This window comes from Canis lupus, chromosome 20, assembly GCF_011100685.1.
Source record: "Canis lupus familiaris isolate Mischka breed German Shepherd chromosome 20, alternate assembly UU_Cfam_GSD_1.0, whole genome shotgun sequence".
Classification (NCBI taxonomy): Eukaryota; Metazoa; Chordata; class Mammalia; order Carnivora; family Canidae; genus Canis; species Canis lupus.
The window spans coordinates 959,930-981,288 of NC_049241.1; the positions used below are offsets into that span (position 1 = coordinate 959,930).

General features: G+C 39.1%; 1 protein-coding gene and 1 long non-coding RNA gene across 7 annotated transcripts in view; one reads left to right on the top strand and one right to left on the bottom strand.

The window, feature by feature from the left end:
- CHCHD6 (coiled-coil-helix-coiled-coil-helix domain containing 6) overlaps positions 1 to 21,359 on the top strand; it is a 249,332-nt gene that overhangs the window by 61,431 nt on the left and 166,542 nt on the right. The gene's annotated exons all lie outside the window — the stretch shown is intronic.
- LOC106560085 lies at positions 174 to 10,418 on the bottom strand. The gene is made up of 2 exons (XR_005374493.1): positions 10,307 to 10,418; positions 174 to 387 (listed from the first exon to the last, which is right to left on the bottom strand). It is a non-coding gene; the product is annotated as an uncharacterized LOC106560085 (long non-coding RNA).

The window sequence follows — 21,359 nt, forward strand, 5'->3', positions numbered from 1 at the left end:
GGGATTAGGGTTCCACATTGGCAACAGAAACTGCTACTGAGCCTTGGAGGGGGAAGGACAAGTAAGAATGCCACAGAGCTTTTCTACTGTTTCCAAATTACTTTTTTTTTTTTTTTTAATTCTACATTCTATTGGTTGCTGTAAACTTTTGGCTGTTTTTCAGGGTTCTCACATAGCTGGTTCTGATAGTTTCTGCTTGATTTTCCTTTTTTTTTTTTTTTTTCTGCTTGATTTTCAATGTTTCTGTGGGAAGATAAGAGGTTGGAGCTACTTACTCTGCCATTTTCCTTTCCATTGATGATTCTTGTCTGAATCAATGTGCAGGTGGTGCAAAATCATCATTTTGTATTTCTGTAATTTCTGCTGCATTTATGAATTGGTATTCTCCTGTATAAAAAAAAAGTTACTTTCTGTGTAATTGGTATTAATATGGATTTAGGTATTTGAACAGGTTATTACTTTAAATAATTTTTAGTGGGGTATAATTTAAATACAGTAGAGTCTACACACACTAAGTGTTCAGGTTGATGACCTTGACAAATGCAATGTGTAACGACCTGTAGCAATGACCTCAGGTCAAGTTATAGGATGTGTCCTCCCCACAGTTTCCCATGACTTTTTTGCATTTACATTTTATTTTGAAATAATTATAGATTAATAGGAAGTTGCAAAGAGAGTGGCCCCATGTACCCTTTATGGAGTTTCTCCCAAAGGTTACATCTTATGTAAAGGTAATATAATATCAAAACTGGGAAATTTGACATTGGTAAAATGTATAGATACAGTTCTGTGTCATCTTGTAGATTCCTGGAACTGGGAGTTGCAGCTTTCCACTAGGCCTTTGGTGACACCACTCTGGCTAGAGTGCTGTGTAAGTGATCTCCACTTATATGAGTGCAGGAGGGAGGCCTCACTACTGCTGGACAGGGGTCAGGGATCTGCCTTTCCGCCTGGTTTTCTCTGACATCACCTCAGCAGGGATGGTTCAGGGCATCTTGGTGTGACGGTAGCAGTCCAGGCTCCCCAGTAGGGGTGGGGCTGCAGTGTTTTCTGTGGTATTAGGCTGGATAGGCTTGTTACTATCTCAAAGTTTTGTCTTGCCTAGTCCTTGGGCTAGAAAAAGTAAGCTTTCTGGGGGGGGGGGGGGGCTTTTGGGCTCCCATTTACCAATGTCTTTGAGCACTCAGTTCAGGATATATGAGACAAAAAGAAACCTTCTAAAACTCCCTGCCATGTCATTCTTTGGGTCGCAGGGCCCCCTGTCAGACCCTCTTTCGGGTTATTCTTATATATATCTTGTATGTATTATGTACAGAGTTTTTAGGTGTATTACCAGAAGGAATAGGAAGAAATGTAACTACTTCTGCATTGTCTTATTTTTTAAGACTCAGATATTGAAGATTTTTGACACATCCTGTTGGACTTCTCTCCATAAAATGATAATACCAGTTTTTACATTCCTAACAACAGTGTATGAGAGTGCATGCAGCCAGCACTGGGAATTATCAGCCTTTTTCATCTTTGATGATCTGATAGGCAGAATTGATGTCTCCTAGTATTAATTTTTGTTTCTTTGGTTTCAAGTGGAGGTTGAATATTTTTCATGTTTATTGGCCTAATTTTTTTTTCCTCTTGCATTACCTCTTCTCGGAGAGAGAGAGAGAGAGAGAGAGAGAGAGAATTGAAGATGGAAAGAGAAGGGTAATCTGCTGCTGTAGTAGTTATGGTCCAGCCAGGAGACAGAAACCACTGCAATTATTTGAACAGAGAGAGCTTATTAAGAACCAATAACCACATATAAAATTAACTAAGTTATCAAAAGGTCAGATGGGAACACTGAAGTATTTTGGAGGTAGCAGCTGCAGGAAGCAGCTCCTATCTGCAGGGCTGGGGAATCAAAGGGAGAAGTTGCAGTTATTAAAACTCAGGCAGTGAAGGGAAGGGCCCCATGGAAACTTGGAGTTTTGAAGAAAGGTACTGCTTGATTGGGCCTTTTGTTCTGGTGGTAGGGTGTATGAAGTCCATGCTGCAGGTTTTGGAAAATCTGCAAACTAGAATTAACTATTGCCACAAAGGTAGTGTGTTGCCAGGGAGGGAGTATTGCTGGGGTGGTGGTGCCAAGAACCGGAAGGACTGAAGAGGCACCCAGGAAGAAGGAGCAGCAAATCTTTCTCCTCCATCCTTGCTGTTTTCTTCTAGTGCCCCTTGTTGGAAAGACTCTTTAAGGAGCCAGCCAGCCAAGCCCAAATGTGATTTACAAGCTCCCAGACCCAGCATCACAGAGCCAATGTGACCTGAGATAGAAGAACTCAGTGGTCAGCATGGCTGCTATTGCCTATGGGTGTTGCCTATACTGAGTATGGGGGGAACCTGAATCTGTTGTGCTCTGCTTGTCTTGGTTTTTCTGTTCCTCTTGTAGTTGGAACATCTTGCTGACAGTGAGTAGTATGATTTTAGCGTTAAGTTTTTCTTTGTACAACATGGCCCCTCGCTGTATTTTGCATCTGTACACTGTGTTGTGTGCTGTATGTGTACTACATATGTACGGTCATACAGAATTGAATGTAAAAATGTATATGTACTTCATAGGGGGATGTAAACATTTTTCATGGGTCATTTTAATTACATCTCATTCTTCCTTAACTTCAGAACTTATCTCCCCTTTGCTATTTGGTCCAGTAAGATGAAACATCAGTTTATATTCCAGTCAAACCACGACTCCCTGTGACTGGAGCTTAAATGCATACACATCTCTCATCTTCACCCATCCCTCTTTACTCTTGCCATTTGGATAGATATAACATATGTAGGGACTGGACCATATGTGTCTTATCCAGAGGGCCTGAGAGTACTTGTCTAATAAATTTTTGTTCAATTAATATTGATAACAGCACCAAGAACATTTCTTTTACATATAATTACTCATTTAATTCTCACATCAACCTTGTAAGTATTTATCATTACCATATTTTATTAGTTTTGAGGTGAGCATTTTTTCATTTTTTAACATCTTTGAATTAGGGATGCATTTTATATTCAGTGATATCTTGTAACTCATTTTTTTTTTCTTGGTGAAAATGGAATAATGGTTCATCTTATAGTTGATGGTATTTTAGATTCAATTAAATTTGGTGTTACTTCCATTTTATAGATCAGGAAACTGGGGCCAGAGAGGTTAACCATCCTGCCCTAGGCTAGAAAGCAGCAGATCTGGGCTAAGAAACCTGGCCTCCAATCTTGGGGTCCTGTTGTCCCTCCCTATCTCCCTTCTCTGAGCCTCTGCCGAGAACATCCTCTGTGCCATCCCACCTGTCTTGGCCTTGTCCACTCTCCCAGTGTAGCTCAGACTCCACCTTCCAAGCCAGCCTTATTCTTCCCTTACCATCCTGCTGGGAACGTGTCATTTCTTCTTTTCTCCTTTGAACCCCGTAACATTTCCTTATCAACTGGTTGTATCCATCTTTTATTTAGTGGCATTTCATTTTCCAGGGTATCCAGACCCCAGGTCAATTTGTACAGTAAACTACCCACATATACCCTTTAAGAAGGAAGACTGGGTTATGTTTTAGAGTTCAGTGTACTCATTATTTTTCTACCATGTTAGGTGAATCACTGTTTCTTTGTAGCTCAGCATCAGGTGAAATAATTGGCTTGTGTTTTGGGACTGTGTTGTAGGAAAAGCACTGGTCTTCAACACTAGAGAGGTATTCACACTCTAGGAGACACGCAGGTACTGATGTGGACTCTAGGAGGCAGGTCTTCTGCCTCCATGGGAACACCCACAGCCCACTTTCCGTGGTAGGGCTCAGTGCGCTTGGGTCAGGTGTGGCAGCCCTGCAACAGGCACAGTGAGCTCCTTTCCAAGGCATTTGTTCATCAAGAAGAATGGCGCTGTTTCTCCATTTTCAAATTTAGAAACTTTGTTTTATTTCGTTTTAACTCTTTTACTGAAATATAATTCACATGTCCAATTCAGTGATTTTTCCTATGTTCATGGGGTTGTGCAACCATCACCACAATCTAAGATTAGGACGTTTTCATTACCCCCAAAAGAAATTCTCTGCTCGGTGTCAGATGATCTTAATGGGCTTTCCATCAGCTCTCTCTTGGCCCTGGGAGATTTCTGTCTCTGTGGATTTACCTGTCCCAGATAAGTCATTTAAGTGCAATCATACAATATGTGGTCTTTCTGTGACTGGCTTCTCAAGCATCATGTTTTCAAGGTTTATTATCTGTGTGATGGCATGTGTCAGTACTTCATTTCTTCTTATTGACAGGTAGTATTGTGTGGTTATGCCACATGTTACATATCTATCAGTCAGTTGATGGACATTTGGGCTGTTTCTGCTTTTTAGCAATTATAAGTAATGATGCTGTGAACATTTATGTGCAGATTCTTCTGTGGACATATGTTTTCATTTCTCTTGGGTATATGCTTAGGACTGGAATTATTGGATCATATGCTAATTCTGTGTTTAACCTTTTGAGGAGTGGCCAGATTATTTACCAGAGTAGCAGCCTGTACCATTTCACATCTCTACATCTTCACCAGTACTTGTTATTATGTCATCTTTAGTATAGACATCTAGTGGGTGTGAGGTGCTATCTCACCGTGACTCTGATTTGTGTTTTCTTAATAGCTAATGGTGTTGAGTATCTTTTCATGTGCTTATTGGCCATTTGTACATCTTCTTTGGAGAGCTGTCTATTCAGATCCTTGGCTCATTTTTAATTGATTTATTTGTCTTTTTATTGTTCAGTTGTTAGGAAGTTTTTGAATATTCTATATAGTAATGCATTATGTGAATGGTGAGTTGCAAAATTTTTCTTTGGGCATCTTTTCACAGAATGGTATCCTTTGAAACACAGAAGTTTTACATTTTGATGAAGTCTAGTGTACCTATTTTTCTTTGTTCCTTTTGCTTTTGGTGTCACATCTTAGAAGGCTTTGGCCAGCCCAAAGCCCCAAATATTAAATATTGACACTTATGTTTCTTCAAAGAGGTTTATAGTTTTTGCTCTTACATTTAGATATGTGATGTACTTGGAGTTAATTTTTGTGTATGGTATAAGGAAGAGGTCTACCTCCATTCTTGATAGAAGTCTGGATGTCCATTTGTCCCAGCACCATGTGTTGAAAAGACTGTTCTTTCTCCATTGAGTTGTTCTGAGTGTGTAGTTTTTTGCTGGATTAGATAGTTGATTTCATAATAGATAAATGTAGGTATGAAGCACTTCTACTATATATTTATCTTACCTGCCCCATTAAGTTATAAACTCCTTAGGGCAAGAAAAAGTTATGTCTTACTTATCTTTAATTCCCTTCAGCATCCAGCTCAGCCTGTAATATATACTGGACTTTTGAGTGAATCAGAGTGTGCAATAGAGGCCTGATCGATGAGAGTATGAGAAAATATTCTCCCTGATTGAGTCTTGAATGTCTCCTAGATCTTGCCAATGAGCTCACATCACTAATACTGTAATAAGTGAATCATACAGGGATTAGGATTTTTTCAGTTTTATTTTAACTTTTTGTTATTTAAAAAACAAAGTATGATACTTAAATGTTTGTAACACTAATACTTCTTTTTTTTTTTAAATGGAATGTGCATGTCAAACTTGGAGATCTAGCCATTTAAAATTTAAGAATGTCTTGTTTTCATTGTATTCATTTTTACATGTAGCTTCTATTAATGACAAGTGATAATGATCTTCCATTTTTGCTAGTTATATAAATTTTTAAAACAAATGTAAGTAAAAAAGGGAGATTTTTAAGAAAAATATTAAATAAGGTGATGCACAGATATTGCAAAAATCACCAGGGGGCACTCAAATAATGAAGGTTAGGGATGTACCTAAGGGAACATTCCTCCTCCCTTATATTTTCTCTATTCATTTTTTTTTTTTTTACTTTTTGTTTTATTTTTGAATAGGTAATATCTTGATATGACTCAAAAGCCAAAAAAGTACAAGAGGCATACAAAAAAAAAAATCTTCTTCACTCTGTTCCTCTGGCCACCTGGCTCCCTGCCTTGGGCTAGTAAGACTTATATGTTTGTCCAGAGGTTGCTGGTTTCTTGTATGCATATACAAGAAAGTGTTCCTATATTATCTTTTCCTGCTGCTTAACACAAATGATTCCTTACTCTTTGCCAAGTTCTCCCTTGCCTCAGAGGGTTGTTCTTAACCTGGGCTAGTCTGGTCATTCTCAACCTGGATACTGAATCCTCATACCAGCATTCCCTGTGGTCACAGGGATTGAGTCCTACACCAATGTCTCAAGGAGGAAGGGGAAAGGGCATGGGTCTGTCTGCTTTTAGGCAGAACAGTTGCCTAGTGACTTACACACGTCTCCTTGGCAGGAACTGGGACATACGGGCATCTCAGACCAATCACTGGCAAGAGAGAACGGGATTACCATGGTTGGTTTAGGTTGGTCCCAGCTTTCCCCCGACGCTGGCAGAGAGAGCTGCTTTTCCTGAGATTAGAGGCGTTCACTTCCCACAAAACTAGGGAAGGTAGCAGCCTTGTGGGAATGGCTGCAGGATGGCCATGCACAGGGTCTGCTGTGGAATTTTTACAGGGATGCCTAGGGAAGAGGCTGAGACAAATACCTGTGCTCTCAGAAGTCTCAGGCTAGCGTGGCCATTTTTGAGCTCAAGAATTAGAAGTAATAACTTTCTGATTTGGCCTGAAGCAGTGGTAGCATCAAGACGCAAATACTCATTCTGGTCCCAAGTTTCATGCAGTGGAACTAGATCCTTGAAGTTTTTCCTTTAAAGGTCCTTCCCCTGGAAGTGCATCTTTTGGGAGAACTTTTTGTTCTGATCTGTTAGAAGAAACCAGAAATGCCTCTGGCTCGTGGCTGGATTCCTGGAGTCCAATTGAGCAGCTGGGCATCAGCCAGGGGGTCAGACTGGAGAAGGATGACTTGAGTGGACAGAAGAGGTGGTCCTGAGAAGATGCTGGCCTGCCCTGCTTTCAGAGCCAGATGTCAGCGTTCTGGTGCCTGTGTTGAGTGTCACTCCACCCGCTTTCCTCCTCCTGACTTTCTCCTGCTCTTGCCCTCTTCCTGCCTTCTCTCAACCTGTTCCCCCCACTCTCTCTTTTCTAGCCCCTTAAAGCTGATAGCTGGAGACCCCAGGTTTTTTTCTTCCCTTGCAGCACGCAGAGTTAGGAAGCCCTGTTGTTTTCACTAGAAGCAAAGGGGAGGGGGCACTGTTCAGAAGGTGGAGCCTTGGGAAGGGTGGAGGAATGTCACAGGAGAAATGAGAAACAGATGTAGAGATCCCGTGTGGCTGAGCCTAGTCGGAAGAGTTGCAAGGAGAGGGGGCCAAAAGAGGCTGGAATTTGGTGGTCATTCTCATTTGTGTACAGTTTAATCCTTTTGTGGCTTTACTGGTGTTCATGCAGCAAGCAGCTCCCAGCAAGGGAGTGAACAACAAGCTGATGATTAATTGCCCTTTTTAAATTGTAATTATGTCACTCACCAGAACCCGTGAACATTAATTCTCGATTTACAAAGTGAGTAATTGAATAATGAAGGGGCTGCCTGTTTGTTGTGCTCTGTTCTTGCCCTTGCATTTCTACAATGCCAGGCCTTTCTGTATCTCCCAGTCTTTGTTTTTTTTTTTTTTAATTTTTATTTATTTTTGATAGTCACAGAGAGAGAGAGAGAGAGAGAGAGGCAGAGACATAGGCAGAGGGAGAAGCAGGCTCCATGCACCGGGACCCGACGTGGGATTCGATCCCGGGTCTCCAGGATCGCGCCCTGGGCCAAAGGCAGGCGCTAAACCGCTGTGCTACCCAGGGATCCCTATATCTCCTAGTCTTTGGATGATGCCCACTTCCCTGGTGATTTTAGTGCCTGTTCTGGCTTTCTGACTGCAGACCACCTGGCATCACTTTACATTGATGGTGGGTGAGGCCCAGGCTGATGTCACATGCTGTAGAGAAAGGGAGTCTAGCCATTGGATTCCAGTCTGCTGCTGCTTTTTATTAAGTTCTGTTCCAGCAACAAAAGCTTCCTCTGGCTAACTCCAGCAAAAGAGCATGACTTTATTGGAAGGATATTGGAAGGATATCGGGAAACTCACCAGGGCAAAGAGAAATCTGAAGAAGCAGGCATTGAAAGAAGATAGCTAGAACCAGGGTCTGGTTGGTGGTGCTCTTAGGGTAGTCAGTCAGTCCTTGCATGGCATTAGGAGGGACACTGCTCCAGCATTCCTCAGTCTGTCATTTCATATCCTGAGCAAGACATCCTTGCTAGTGGAGGGTGGAGCACTTTGACTGACTGTCTGGCCAAGAGCGCCTGTCCACTTTGGGAGGGGGAATAATGCCTCCCCATCCCCAATCACCTGCTCTTCCCAGCAGTGGAAGTGGATGCTGGGCAGGCAAATAGAGCAGAGGCCTCCACAAAGCCCTGTCCTTGACCTTCAGGGAGGTGACTAGGGCGTGAGAGTAGAGCCCTATGAATGGTTTTAGTGCTGATAAAAGGGACCCAGAGGGCTCCCTTGCCACATGAGGACTCAGTAAGAAATGAGCTGTCTGTGCAGTCAGGAAGTAGGTCCTCTTCAGACACTGAATCTGCTAGCACTTTGACATCAGACTTCCAAGCCTCTAGTTCGCTGATCTGAAGCTTTGATACTTATTTCGAAATAAATTTCTGTTGTTTATGAGCCACTGTATCTATGGTATTTTTGTTGTAGCAGCCTGAATGGACTAAGGCAAGGGAGAGTCTACCTGGACTTCCCTTTGGATTCCCAATAGGCATATATTTCTTGCTCTCTTTGGGAGACATCATGCCTTGTACAAAGAGAAGTCTTGAAAGCTGCCTGCAGGTTCTGTAATCGCCAGTGGAAGTGCTAGCCACAAACAGGCTGGGTAAGAATTCATTTCATGCCCCTGGCCTTACAGCTTTCTTCTCATCAATGATCCCCATCTTCATTTGACATTAGAAAGCTGCTGGCTCTGCTTGGACCCCATGTCCCAGAATTATCTCTCTTCAGTGTCTTGAATGAAGTTCTCTCTGACCACAGACTCACCATCTGGTTTGCTCTTTTTTCTCTCTCTTTCCTCTTGAGCTGTCTCTTCACTTTCGTTGCATTCTCAAAACTTCCCTATTGTGCTAGTCCTCTTCTAGTTTCATTTGCCTACCCAGGACAGACCCCTGTCACGTCTCAGCTCCTCCTCTTGCATTCCTTAGATATGCCCCTGTTGCCCAGGGCCTTGTTGGTGCTCTCTGCCCCCAAACTATGGAGTGCTGCTGGAGAACACAAGGGGCTGCCATGCAGAATGGTAGCACATGCTCATGCATGTGTGCCACCCAGCCTTGCAGCACCACTGCTCCACCTTCACTGATGCCTATTTTATTTGCCCACAGCAGCTTTTCCACAGCCTTTCCCCACCCAGGCATCCCTCCTTCTCAGCAGATACCTTTGTGTTGCAGCTCACTGAGGAAGAGGGGCCTTCTATCTGAACTTCTCCTGGGCTCCTCACTCAATATTTCCTTCTCAGCCCTGGGATGTTGACCACATTCTGAGAAAAGGTCTTTTCTGGCACTTTCATCTGCCATGCCATTGTCCTTCCTCTGGCTTATACTTCTCAATTTTTCCTCCCTCTTCACTCCTTCCCCTTAGCTTATATATTTGCCCAAGATTCCAAAACACTTGATTTATTTATGTTACCTACTTCTAGTAGTGTTAGAAGCTGTTTATCCTTCTGTTATTCTTGTGATTAGGCTTATTTTAAAAAATATTTAAAATTTGGAACAATTTTAAGCTCAATACAAGTTGCAAAAATAGGGGCGCCTGAGTGGCTCAGTTGGTTAAGCATCTGCCTTTGGCTCAGGTTGTGATCTTAGGGTCCTGGGATCGAGTCCCACATTGGGCTCCCTGCTTCTGCTTCCCTCTCTCTGTCTCTCGTGAATAAATAAATAAAATCTTAAAAAAAATAAGTTGTAAAAATCATGCAGAGATTCCCACATGTCCTTTCCCCAATGATGGTATCTTTTATAACCATAGTGCAAGGTTTCTCAGCCTCAGAACTATTGACATTTGGGGCTGGTTACTTCCTTGTGTGTGTGTGGGGAGGCTGTCTTGTACATTATGTGATACTTAGCAGCTTCCCTGGCCTCTACTTATTAGATGTTGGTAGCTCTCCCCTAGATGTGAAAAATAAAATTGTCTCCAGATGTTATCCAGTGTGTCCCTTATTCACCCTAGTTGAAAACTACTCTGTAGTAGTTTCCTTTTACTGTTGTAACAAATTACCACCCACTTCTTGACATAAAACAACATTAACTTACCCTCTCACAGCTCTATGAGTCAGGTGTCTGGGGTGGGGTGCCTCAGTTCTCTGTTCAGAGTCTTACTGGACTGAAATCAAGGTGTCACCTGGGACTGCAGTTCTCACTGGAGTTTTGGGACAATAATTTGTTCTAAGCTGATTCTGATTGTTGGTAGAATTCAGCTCCTTCCCATGCCTTCCATGTGTCTCTTCCTTCTTCAAGCTGCCAGCAGGTGTCCAGTCCTTCTTGTGCTTTCAGTCAATCCCTGATTCCCTGTTCTACCACCAGCCAGAAAAAGTTCTCCAATTTTAAGGGCTTATGTGCTGACACTGGGCCTACTGGATAATCCAGGATAATCTCATCTCATTCATATTTCTCGGGATTAGGGTGTGGACATCTTTGACAGGTGATTATTCTGCCAATGACACACTGCCATAGTATAGCAGTCACAGCCAGGAAATTGACTTTGTACAGTGCATTAACTACACCTCAGACCTGGTACAATCTCATCAGTTTTCACATTCACTCATTGTTTTTTATTCATATTATTTATTTGGCATAGAGTTCTGTCAAATGTTATCATACATATGTTTATCATATACACATATATATACATATTTGTTTTTCATTTAATGACCACCACAATCAAGGAAACAATTGTTCCATCAACCCCAGAGAAACTCCCTTCAACCCTAATCTAGCAACACTTTGTCTGATGAGCATAATTTTGTCATTTTGAGAAGTTATGTAAATGGAATCATATGGCATGTTATTTTTTTAGATTGACTTTTATTTTACTCAGTATAATGCCCTTGAGCTCCAGCCAGATTACTGTGTACGTCAATAACTTCGTCCTTTTTATTGCCAAGTAGTATTCCATTGTCTGGGTATGGCAGCTTGTTTACCCATTCACTGTTTGAAAGGCAATTGTTTCTAGTTTTTGGCTGCAACAAATAAAGCTGCTACCTATGTATATACAGGTATAATTTTTTGTTATAAACCTGACTTTTGTGTCTTTACCGTAAATGCTGCAGGTGTGGGATTGCTGGGTCATTTGGTAAATGTGTTTCTAAGATACTGCCAAACCATTTTCCAGAGTGACTGTACGATTTCCTATTCCTACCAGCAATGTGTGAGTGATCTAGTTTTTCTGTATTCTCACCACACTTGGTACTGTAAGTATTTAAAGTAACTTAAGTATTTAAAGAAGGTCAGTATAAATTAGCCATTCTATTTGAAGTGAGGTGGTATCTTATTGTGGCATTGAGTTGCACTTCCCTAATAGCTAAAGATATTGCATATATGTTTTTTCATGTGCTTATTTAGCATCTATATATCCTTTTCGATGAAGTGTCTGTTCAAATCTTTTGCCCATTTTCTGATTGGATTGTTTGTATTCTTACTATTTAGATTACAGAGTCCTTTATATATCCTGAAGACAGCTCCTTATCAGATATGTGATTTGCAAATATTTCCTTGCAGTCTGTGCATTTCTTCATTCTCTCACCAGTGTCTTTGCAGAACAAACATTTTAAATTCTTATGAAGTCCAGTTTGTCAGTTTTTCTTCTTTTATGGTTCATGCTTTTGATGTCATGTTTAAGAATTCTTTTGCCTAACTCTAGGTCATGAAGATTTTTCTCCTCTTAAGTTTTCTCGTAAAAGTTTATAGTTTTATGTTTTACATTTAGATCTGTAATCTCTTTTGCGTTCATTTTTCTATAAGCTATGAGGTTGAGTTTTGATTTCCCTTCCTTTGTTCTAACAGTGGTAAAAAGATTATCTTGGCTCCATTGAATTGCTTTTGAACCTTAATCAGAAGTCAGTTTGACCATGTTTGTGTGGATCCGTTTCTGGATTCTATTCTATTCTGTCGATCTGTGTGTTTATTCATCTGCCAATACTACACTGCCTTGATTATGTTAGCTATATAATGTCTTAAAATTGGATACTGTGATTCTCTCAACTTCATTCTTCTTTTTCAAAATTGTTTTGGCCCTTTGATTTCCTTTGCCCTTCCATAGACCTTTTAGAATTAGTTTGTCTATGTCGTCAAAAAGTTCTACTGAGATTTTGATAGGAATTGCATTAAGCTTATAGATACTTTGAGAGAGTTAGATCTTTACAATATTAGGTCTTCCAACTCATGAACACAGTACATCTCTTTAAATATTCTTTGGTGTATTGAAGTTTTCAGCATACGCATCCTGTGCATGGTTGTTAGGATTCTGTGTATTCAAGTGTGGGGGTTTGTGTGTATGTGGGGGGGGGGGAGTTGTAAATGGCATTGTGTTTTAAATTTTGATCTCCATTTGTTCATTGCTAATATGTAAAAACAAGATTGATTTTTATGTGCTGGACTTGTATCCCGTGAGCTTGTTACCCTATGAATTGTTTTGTAGATTCCTTAGATTTTTCTGCTTCATCGTGTCATCTGCAAATAGGGAAATTTTTAAATTTCTTCCTTTCTTTTCTTTTTTTTTTAAGATCTTATTTATTTATTCATGAGAGACACAGAGAAGCAGAGACATAAGCAAAGGGAGAAGCAGGCTCCATGCAGGAAGCTTGATACCCCACTTGGTCATGATATGTGTGTGCGTGTATATGTATACATATATATGTATATACACACATGTATATATTTACACATAAATATGCTAAATTCAGTTGCTAATATTGAGGATTTTAATATCCATTTTCATGAATTCATTGTTTGTAGTTTTCTTTCTTTTTTCTCTTCTTTATCTTTTTCATTTTACTTTTTTTTTTTTTTTTTTGATTTGGTTTTAGTATCAAGGTAATGCTGACCTTATAAAATGAGTAAATGTGGCTTCTGTTTTCTGGAAGAGGATTTATAGTATTGGTGATATTTCTTTTTTTCAACACTTAGAAGAATTTGCTAGTGAAATCATTGAGACCTAGAGATTTTCTTTTTCAAAAGGTTAATTATAAATTCAATTCTTCAGTAGTTACTGAACTATCCAGATTGTCTATCTCATCTTGGGTGAATTTTGGTTGTTTGCAGTTTTTGAAGAATTGGTCCATTTCATCTAAGTTGTTGAATTTATTTGTGTAGAATTGTTTGTAGTACAGACATACCTCATGTGCTTTGCTTTATTGCACTTCAGGGATATCGGGTTTTTTTCTTTTGTAACATGTTAAAGGTTTGTGGCAACACTGTCAAGCGAGTCTATTGGTGCCATATTTTAACAGCATTTTCTCACTTCTTGTCTTTGTGTCACATTTTGGTAATTACCACAAGATTTCAGACCTTTTCACTGTTATATGTGTTTAGGTGATCTGTGATCAGTGATCTTTGATGTTACTATTGTGATTATTTTGGGGTGCCACAAACCATGCTCATAGAGGTCGGTGAATTTAATTGATAAATGTTGTGTATGTTCTGTCTGCTTCACTGATCAGTCTCTCTCTTTCTTCCTTTCCTTGGACTTCCCTATTCCTGGAACATAATATTGAAATTAGGTCAATTAGTAACCCTACCTTGGCCTCTAAATTGTCAAGTGAAAGGAAGAGCTACATGTTTCTCACTTTACATCAAAAGCTATAAACGATTCAGCTTAGTGAGGAAATATGTTGAAAGCCAAGATAGACCAAAAGTTAGGCCTCTTGAACCAAGCAGTTAGCCAAGTTCTGAATTAGAAGGAAAAGTTCTCGAAGGAAATTAAAAGTGCTCCTCCAGTAAACACAAATGATAAGAAAGTGCAACAACTTTCCGTCATCACTGATATGGAGAAGGTTTTATTTATTTTTTTATTTTTAAAAGATTTTATTTATTTATTCATGAAAGACACACAGAGAGAGAGAGAGAGAGAGAGAGAGAGAGACAGAGAGAGAGAGAGAGAGGCAGAGACACAGGCAGAGGGAGAAGCAGATCCCATGCAGGGAACCCGACGTGGGACTTGATCCCGGGTCTCCAGGATCATGACCTGGGCTGAAGGCAGCGCTAAACCGCTGAGCCATCCGGGCTGCCCTGGAGAAGGTTTTAGTGGTCTAAATAGAAGATCAAACCAGCCACAATATTTCTTCAAGCCAAAGCCTACTCCGGAACAAGGCCTTAAGTCTCTTCAGTATATGAAGGTTGAGAGAAGTGAGGAAGCTTCAGAAGAGAAGTTTGAAGGTAGCAGAGGTGGTTCATGAGGGTTAAGGAAAGAAGCTGTCTTATTATTTCAGAAATACATTGTATAAGGCTGCAGCTACCATAGATAATGATTCTCTAATGGATTTGGGCAAAGTGAATGGAAAACTTACTGGGAAGGATGTAGCATTCTGGATGCCATGAAGAACACTTGTGATTCATAGGAAGAGGTCAAAATATCAGTATGAACACAAGTTTGGAAGAAATTGAGTCCAACCCTCATGGATGACTTTGAGGAGTGAAGTAACTACAAATGTGGTGGAAATAGCAGGAGAACTAGAATTAGAACTGGAGCCTGAATTGCTTCAATCACATGATAAAACTTGAATGGATGAGGAGTTGCTTCTTATGGATAAGCAAAGAAAGTGGTTTTTGAGATTGATTCTGCTTTTGGTAAAGATGTTGTGAAGATTGTTGAAATAACAGCAAAGAATTTAGATTATTACATCAGCTTAGTTGATAAAGCAGTGATGGAATGTGGGAAGATTGACTCCAATTTTGAGAAAAGGTCTGCTGTGGGTAAAATGCTGTCAAACGACATTACAGAGAATTCATTAGAGAAGGGAAGAGTCAATTGATATGGAAAACTTCTTTGTCTTCTTTTAAGAAATTGCCACAGCCACCCAGTCTTCAGCAACCTCCACCATAGTCAGCATCCATCAACATCAAGGCAAGACCCTCTACCATCTAAAAGAGTACAATTCAGTGAAAACTCAGATGATGGTTAGCATTTTTTATCAATAAAGTAATTTTATGTTGTTTTTTTTAGACATAGTGCTATTGTACACTTAATAGACTACTATATAGTATAAACATAATTTTTATATGCACTGGGAAAAATTCATCTGACTCACTTTATTGTGATGTTCACTTTACTGAGTGGTCTGGAGTTGAACCCACAATTCCGGAGGTATGCCTATATTCCCTTATCTTCTTAACGTCTGTGGGGTCTGTAGTGATATCCACTCTTTCATTCTTGATACTGGTAATTTATTCTTCCCTCTTTTCCTTTGTCAGTTTTACTAGAAGTTTATCAATTTTTTCAGACAACTAGCTTTTGGCTTGATAGTTTTTCTGTTTTCAATTTCATTGACTTCTACTTTTATCTGTTTCTTTCCTTTTGCTTCATTTTGGCTTCTTTTTCTAGTATCTTGATGTGAGAGCCTAGATTATTGATTTGAGGTCGTTCTTTTATTTTAGTATAAGCATTTAGTACTATGTTAGTTATGAATTATTGCCAAATTTAATAGATTAAAACAATATTATCTTGGTTTCTTTGGGTCAGGAATCTTGATGCAACTTAGCTGGGTCCTGTGCTTCAGAGTTTCTTACAAGACTGCAATCAAGGTGTTGGCTAAGGCTATCTTAAGGCTAGACTGAAGGGGGATCCATTTCCAAGGTCACTCATGCAGGATTCAGTTCCTGATAGGCTGTTAGCCAGAGGCTGCCTTCAGTTTTTTGGCACCTGGGCTTTTCCATTAAGGCAGTTATAACATATGACAGCTTGCTTCAGTAAAGCAAGCAAGAGAGAATAGCTAGAGAGAGTGAATGAGAACAAGATGCAAGTCACTGTCTTTTATTTATTTATTTTTATTTATTTTTTATTTTTTAATATTATTTATTTATTTATTTATTTATGATAGAGAGAGAGAGGCAGAGACACAGGCAGAGGGAGAAGCAGGCTCCATGCACTGGGAGCCCGACGTGGGATTCGATCCCGGGTCTCCAGGATCGCGCCCTGGGCCAAAGGCAGGCGCCAAACCGCTGCGCCACCCAGGGATCCCTCTTTTATAACTAATCAAGAAAGTTAACATTTCATCACTTTTTTTGTTTACTCTTCATTAGAGGCAAGTCATTCAGTCTAGTCCAGAGTCTAGCAAGGGAAGGGCATTGTACAATGGCATGAATACCAGAATTATTGGCTGTTGCCTATCACAAATGATAGAAATTTCCCTGTCATCTCTACTTCATCTGTAGCCTACATATTTTTTATAAATACAGTAAAATATACATAACATAAATTTACTATTTTTAAAAGATTTTATTTATTTATTTGAGAGAGCACAAGAGTACACAAGCAGGGGGAGGGGCAGAGGGAGGGAGAGAATCCTCAAGCAGACTCCCAGTGAGTACAGTGCTCAAGTGGGGCTCAATCCCAGGACCCAGAGATCATGACCTGAGCTAAAGTCAGATGCTTAACTGACTGAGCCCCCCAGATGCCCCTCCATTTTAACTACTTTAAGATCAATTCAGTGGCAGTAAATACATTCACCATGTTGTGTAACCATTACCATCTTCTTTCTCCAGATCTTGTTCATCATCTCAAACAGAGACAATGTCTCCTGACACTAGCTACCATTTCCTTTCCTTCAGCCCTGGTAACTCCTATTTTGCTGTCTCTATGGATTTACATATACTAGGTATTTCGTATAAGTGGAATCATAGTGTATTTGTCCTTTTTATCTGACTTATTTCACTAAGCATGTTTTCAAGTTAGGGTGTATCAGAATTTTATTCTTTTTTAAGGTTGAGTAATATTCCTTTATATGTATAGACCATATTTTGCTTATTCATCCAGCTGTTGGTGGACATTTGGGTTATTTCTGCCTCTTGGCTATTGTGAATAATGCTGTTATTAACGTGGTTGTGCAATTATCTATTTGAGTCCCTGCTTTCAGTTCTTTTGGATACATGCCTAGAAATGGATATGCTGGATCACATGGTAGTTTTATGGTTTAACCTTGAGAAACTGCAAAACTGTTTTCCATTGTGGTTGTACCATTTTATGTTCTCACCACAACGCATAAGTCTTCAATATTTCCATGCCCCCTACATATTTTGATGTGTTATTTTACTTTCATTTGGTTCAGTATAAAAAATGTATCTTTTAAATTTTCTTTGCACCCCCCCCCTTTGTCCCATGGTTTCTTTACAAATGTTGTATTTAATTTCACAATTTTGAAGATTTCCCTATTATATTTCTGTTATTGATATTTAACTTAATATATTGTGGTGAGAGAATGTATTTTCTATGATTTCAATTAATTTAAATTTGTTAAGTTTTATTTAACGACCGAAGAGATGATCTGTCTTGGCGAGTGCTCCATGTGTGCTTGAAACTACAGGTGATCCTTGAACAATGGAAAGGGTTACCAACCCTCTGCAAATCAAAAATCTGTTTATAACTTTTGGCTCCCCCAAAACTTAACTACTAATAGTCTGTTGTTGACTGGAGGCCTTGCTGATAACATAGACAGTTGACTAACATGTATTTTGTATATGTATTATATGCTATGTTCCTACAATAAAGTATGCTAAAGAAAAAATGTTATTAAGAAAGGCACAAGAAAGAGAAAATATATGTATAGCACTTTACTGTATCTATAAAAAAAAATCCTTATGTAAGTGGACCTGTGCAGTTCTAATCCTTGTTCAAGGGCTCAACTATAATTCTCGTTGTTGTTGTTAGGTGAAGTGTTCTATGTTAAAGTATATGCCATTGGTATATGGTGGTGGTGTTCTATGTTCTTGCTTATTTTCTGTTGAGTGGCTATATCAATTTCTGAGAGAGTTGTGTTGAACTCCCAACTATGTTTCTAGAATTGCCTATTTATATATTCAGTACTCTTATATCTGCTCCTTGTATTTTGAAGCTCCTGTTTTTTGGTTGTATATATTTAGAATTATTATGCCTTCTTAATGAATTGACCCTTTTATTAGTATGTATTGTCCCACTTTTTATCTGGTAAGGTGTTTTTTGCTCTGAAATCTACTTTGTCTGATATTAACATAGCCTGCCCAGTTTTATTTTTATTAGTATTTGTGTGGTATATCTTTGCTATACTTTAACTTTTAATTTACTTACATAAATTTTTTTGGCTAGCATTTAGTTGGATCATTTTTAATCCATTCTGTCAGTCTTTTAATTGGTGTGTTTAGATCATTTATATTTAATGAAATTAAAAAGTTAACCATTTTCTTGTTTGTTTTCTGTTTGTGCCTACTGTTTTTTTTTGTCCCTGTTTCTCACTTTGTGGCTTCCTATAGGTTACTTGAACAATTTTTATAATTTCATTTTAATTTATCTAAAGAATTTTTTAAACCTTTGAAATTTCATTTAGTTTTTAAAATTGAAGTATAGTTGGCTAAAGAGTTTTTAAGTATATCTTTGTTTTTTAGGGTTTTTGTTTGTTTTAATGGTTGCTCTATGGTTACTCTACTTAACTTACTACTATCTCCTAGTATCAATATTTTACCACTTCACGTGGAATACGGAAACTTTACCACCATTTATGTCTCCCTTTAATGATACAGTTGTCTTCCATATTATATTACCTGTGTACATATTGAGAACTACATCAGACAGCATTACAATTTTTTGCTTTCAACTATCAAACATAATTTATAAAACTCAAGACAGGAAGCATTGTCTATTATACTTAACCCTTTTTGTTACTTCTTCATTCCTGATGTTCCAAGTTCCTCCTTCCCTCCTCCTGTCCCTTCCTCCCTCACTTGTTTTCTCTTTTTATTTCTTGTAAAATTATTTCCTTTCTGTATGAAGAATTTCTTTGACAATTAGAACAGATCTGCTGGGGGATATATTCTTTTCATTTTCCTTCACTGGTAAAGTCTTTATTTCTCCTTCATTCCTGACAGATATTTTCACTGGATATAGACTTATGTGATAGCAGTTTTTTGTTTTTTTCAGTACTTGAAAAATGTTGTACCACTTCTTTCTGGAGTCTATAATTTTTGTTGAGAAATCCAGTGTTATTTGCATCATTCTCCCATAGGTAATGGAGCAGTTCTGTTTGGCTACTTTCAGGACTTTTTTCTTCATCTTTAGTCTTAAAAGATTTGATTATAATTTATCTGGCAGTGGTTTTCATTGGATTTATTCTCTTGCTTAGCATTCACTTGGCTTCTTGAATCTGTAGGATTTTCTTTCATTAACTGTGGAGAAAATTTTTTTTTTTATTTCTTATTTTTTTAAAGATTTTCAGTTCTTAACCATATTTTTATTTTATTTTCTTCTTTATTTATTCATGGGAGACAGAAAAAGAGAGAGAGGGGAAGAAGCAGGCTCCCCGTGGGGAGCCTGATGCAGGACTCTATCCCAGGACCCTGGGATCGTGCCCTGAGCTGAAGGAAGACACTCAATCGCTGAGCCACCAGGCATCCCTTAACCATATTTTTAAATAACAATAATTTACCTACATAATCTTATTTGTATACATTTATATTATGTATTAAAGAATTACTGTAATTTTAATCTCCCTGTGCCTTTCGTATTTTTTATTGGGTTTATTACTTATTTTGCTGGAGTGCTTCCTCAGATAATTCTTGCAGGAAACGTTTGGACATTATAAACTTTATCCCTTCATGTCTTTCACTTCTCAGCTAGTTTATACAACTTCTGTGGCTTCTAGGGAAAAGTAACTTTAACTTAGTACTTTGAAACTATTTCTCCATTGTCTTCTGGTATTACTAGTAATTTATAGCTCTTTATTCTTTTTACTACTGCACTTTTCACAACAAGCCTTGTATTCGATTAGTTGTGCTCACCTTGGTTTCCCCATTTTTGTCTTAAAGACAGGGGCATTGTCTTATTGATCTTTGTAAATCTAGTCCATACCACAGTGTTCAGGAAATTGGACATCAGCAAGTGTGTGTTACATTAAATTGAAATGTGGAAAACATATCAGAAGCACATCAGCTGATCCATTTGGCCTTCTGGTCTTGCTGCTTATTATATACTTATGATATAATTATGTAGTATAAATAAACTATTTTTCTGGTCATTTTTAGCTGTAGAGAGGTGTGCCTGTCCTGAGGTGCTAAGGGTGGCAGGGCTGCAGAGGCAGGAGTGTAGACTGGTTGTGTGAGCATGTCTGAGCTTGTTGCTGGCGTGGGCCACCGCAGTGAGTATCTGCCATGTTTCCTGCTCACCAGGTCTTGTGGTGGACTCATGAATTACCAAAGCACAGGAGGACCTGGGTGTGAACCCCACTTCTGCATTTCCTAGTATGTGTTTTCTACAACAGGGTATTCTGATTTTAGCCACTGCTTTGTGTGGCATAAACGAGGTTAGCAATTCCTGTCTCACTGGTAGTGAAAGCATTAAATAAGGAAGTCTGCATGAAGCACTTGACAGGTATTCGGCATTCAGTGAATCTTTATTCTTTTTCCTTTTTAGCTTGTATTGTAGGAAGCTGGAGAAGTTTCCTTTCTGGCTAATTTAAGAATTGGGCATATCAAATTTGCCCATCTCCTCAGAATGTTTTCCAGAGTAGTATAACATAGAGGCAGAGGATAATGGTTAATTCTTAAAGGTCCCTACTCGATTCTAGGCATCCAGTGTTTTCAGATTTTTTTCTTTCTTTCTTTTTTTTTTTTTTGGTTTGGCTTTTTGGAAAGGAAAGTTCTGTGTGTTTTTTTTGGTTGGTGTCATGCTATCATATAGGAGAGGTAACTCCAGACCCTGGAAGGTTCAGTGATGGTTTTCAGCCTTACATGGTGAGTGGCAAACCCAGGAGAAGGGCTCTCAAGTTTTTGACAGTCAGGCCAGGTGTTCATTAGACTTAACTGCTCCTCTCCTAACCTTCAAGTACCTTTCCTCTTTGTGCAGAGAGAACTTTCTTGAGGGAAGTCAAGATGGTTTAATTACTTTTCTGTTTCATGTCAAGAAAGACTTTCTTGCTAGGAGAATACGTGTGTGCATGGAGATAGGAGGAAGAGCATGAAGCAGGGTTGAGGTGAGAGCCTAGGTGACACCTCACGGTAGCTGTGAGTGGTAGGTGTGGGTTTGCAGGTGGCACTCTCTCTGGCCCTGAGGAGCATGCCCCTTCTCTCTGGCACATCGCCTGCTCACAGCTCCCCTACCCTCACTTCTTGGGGCAATTGCCTACATGTT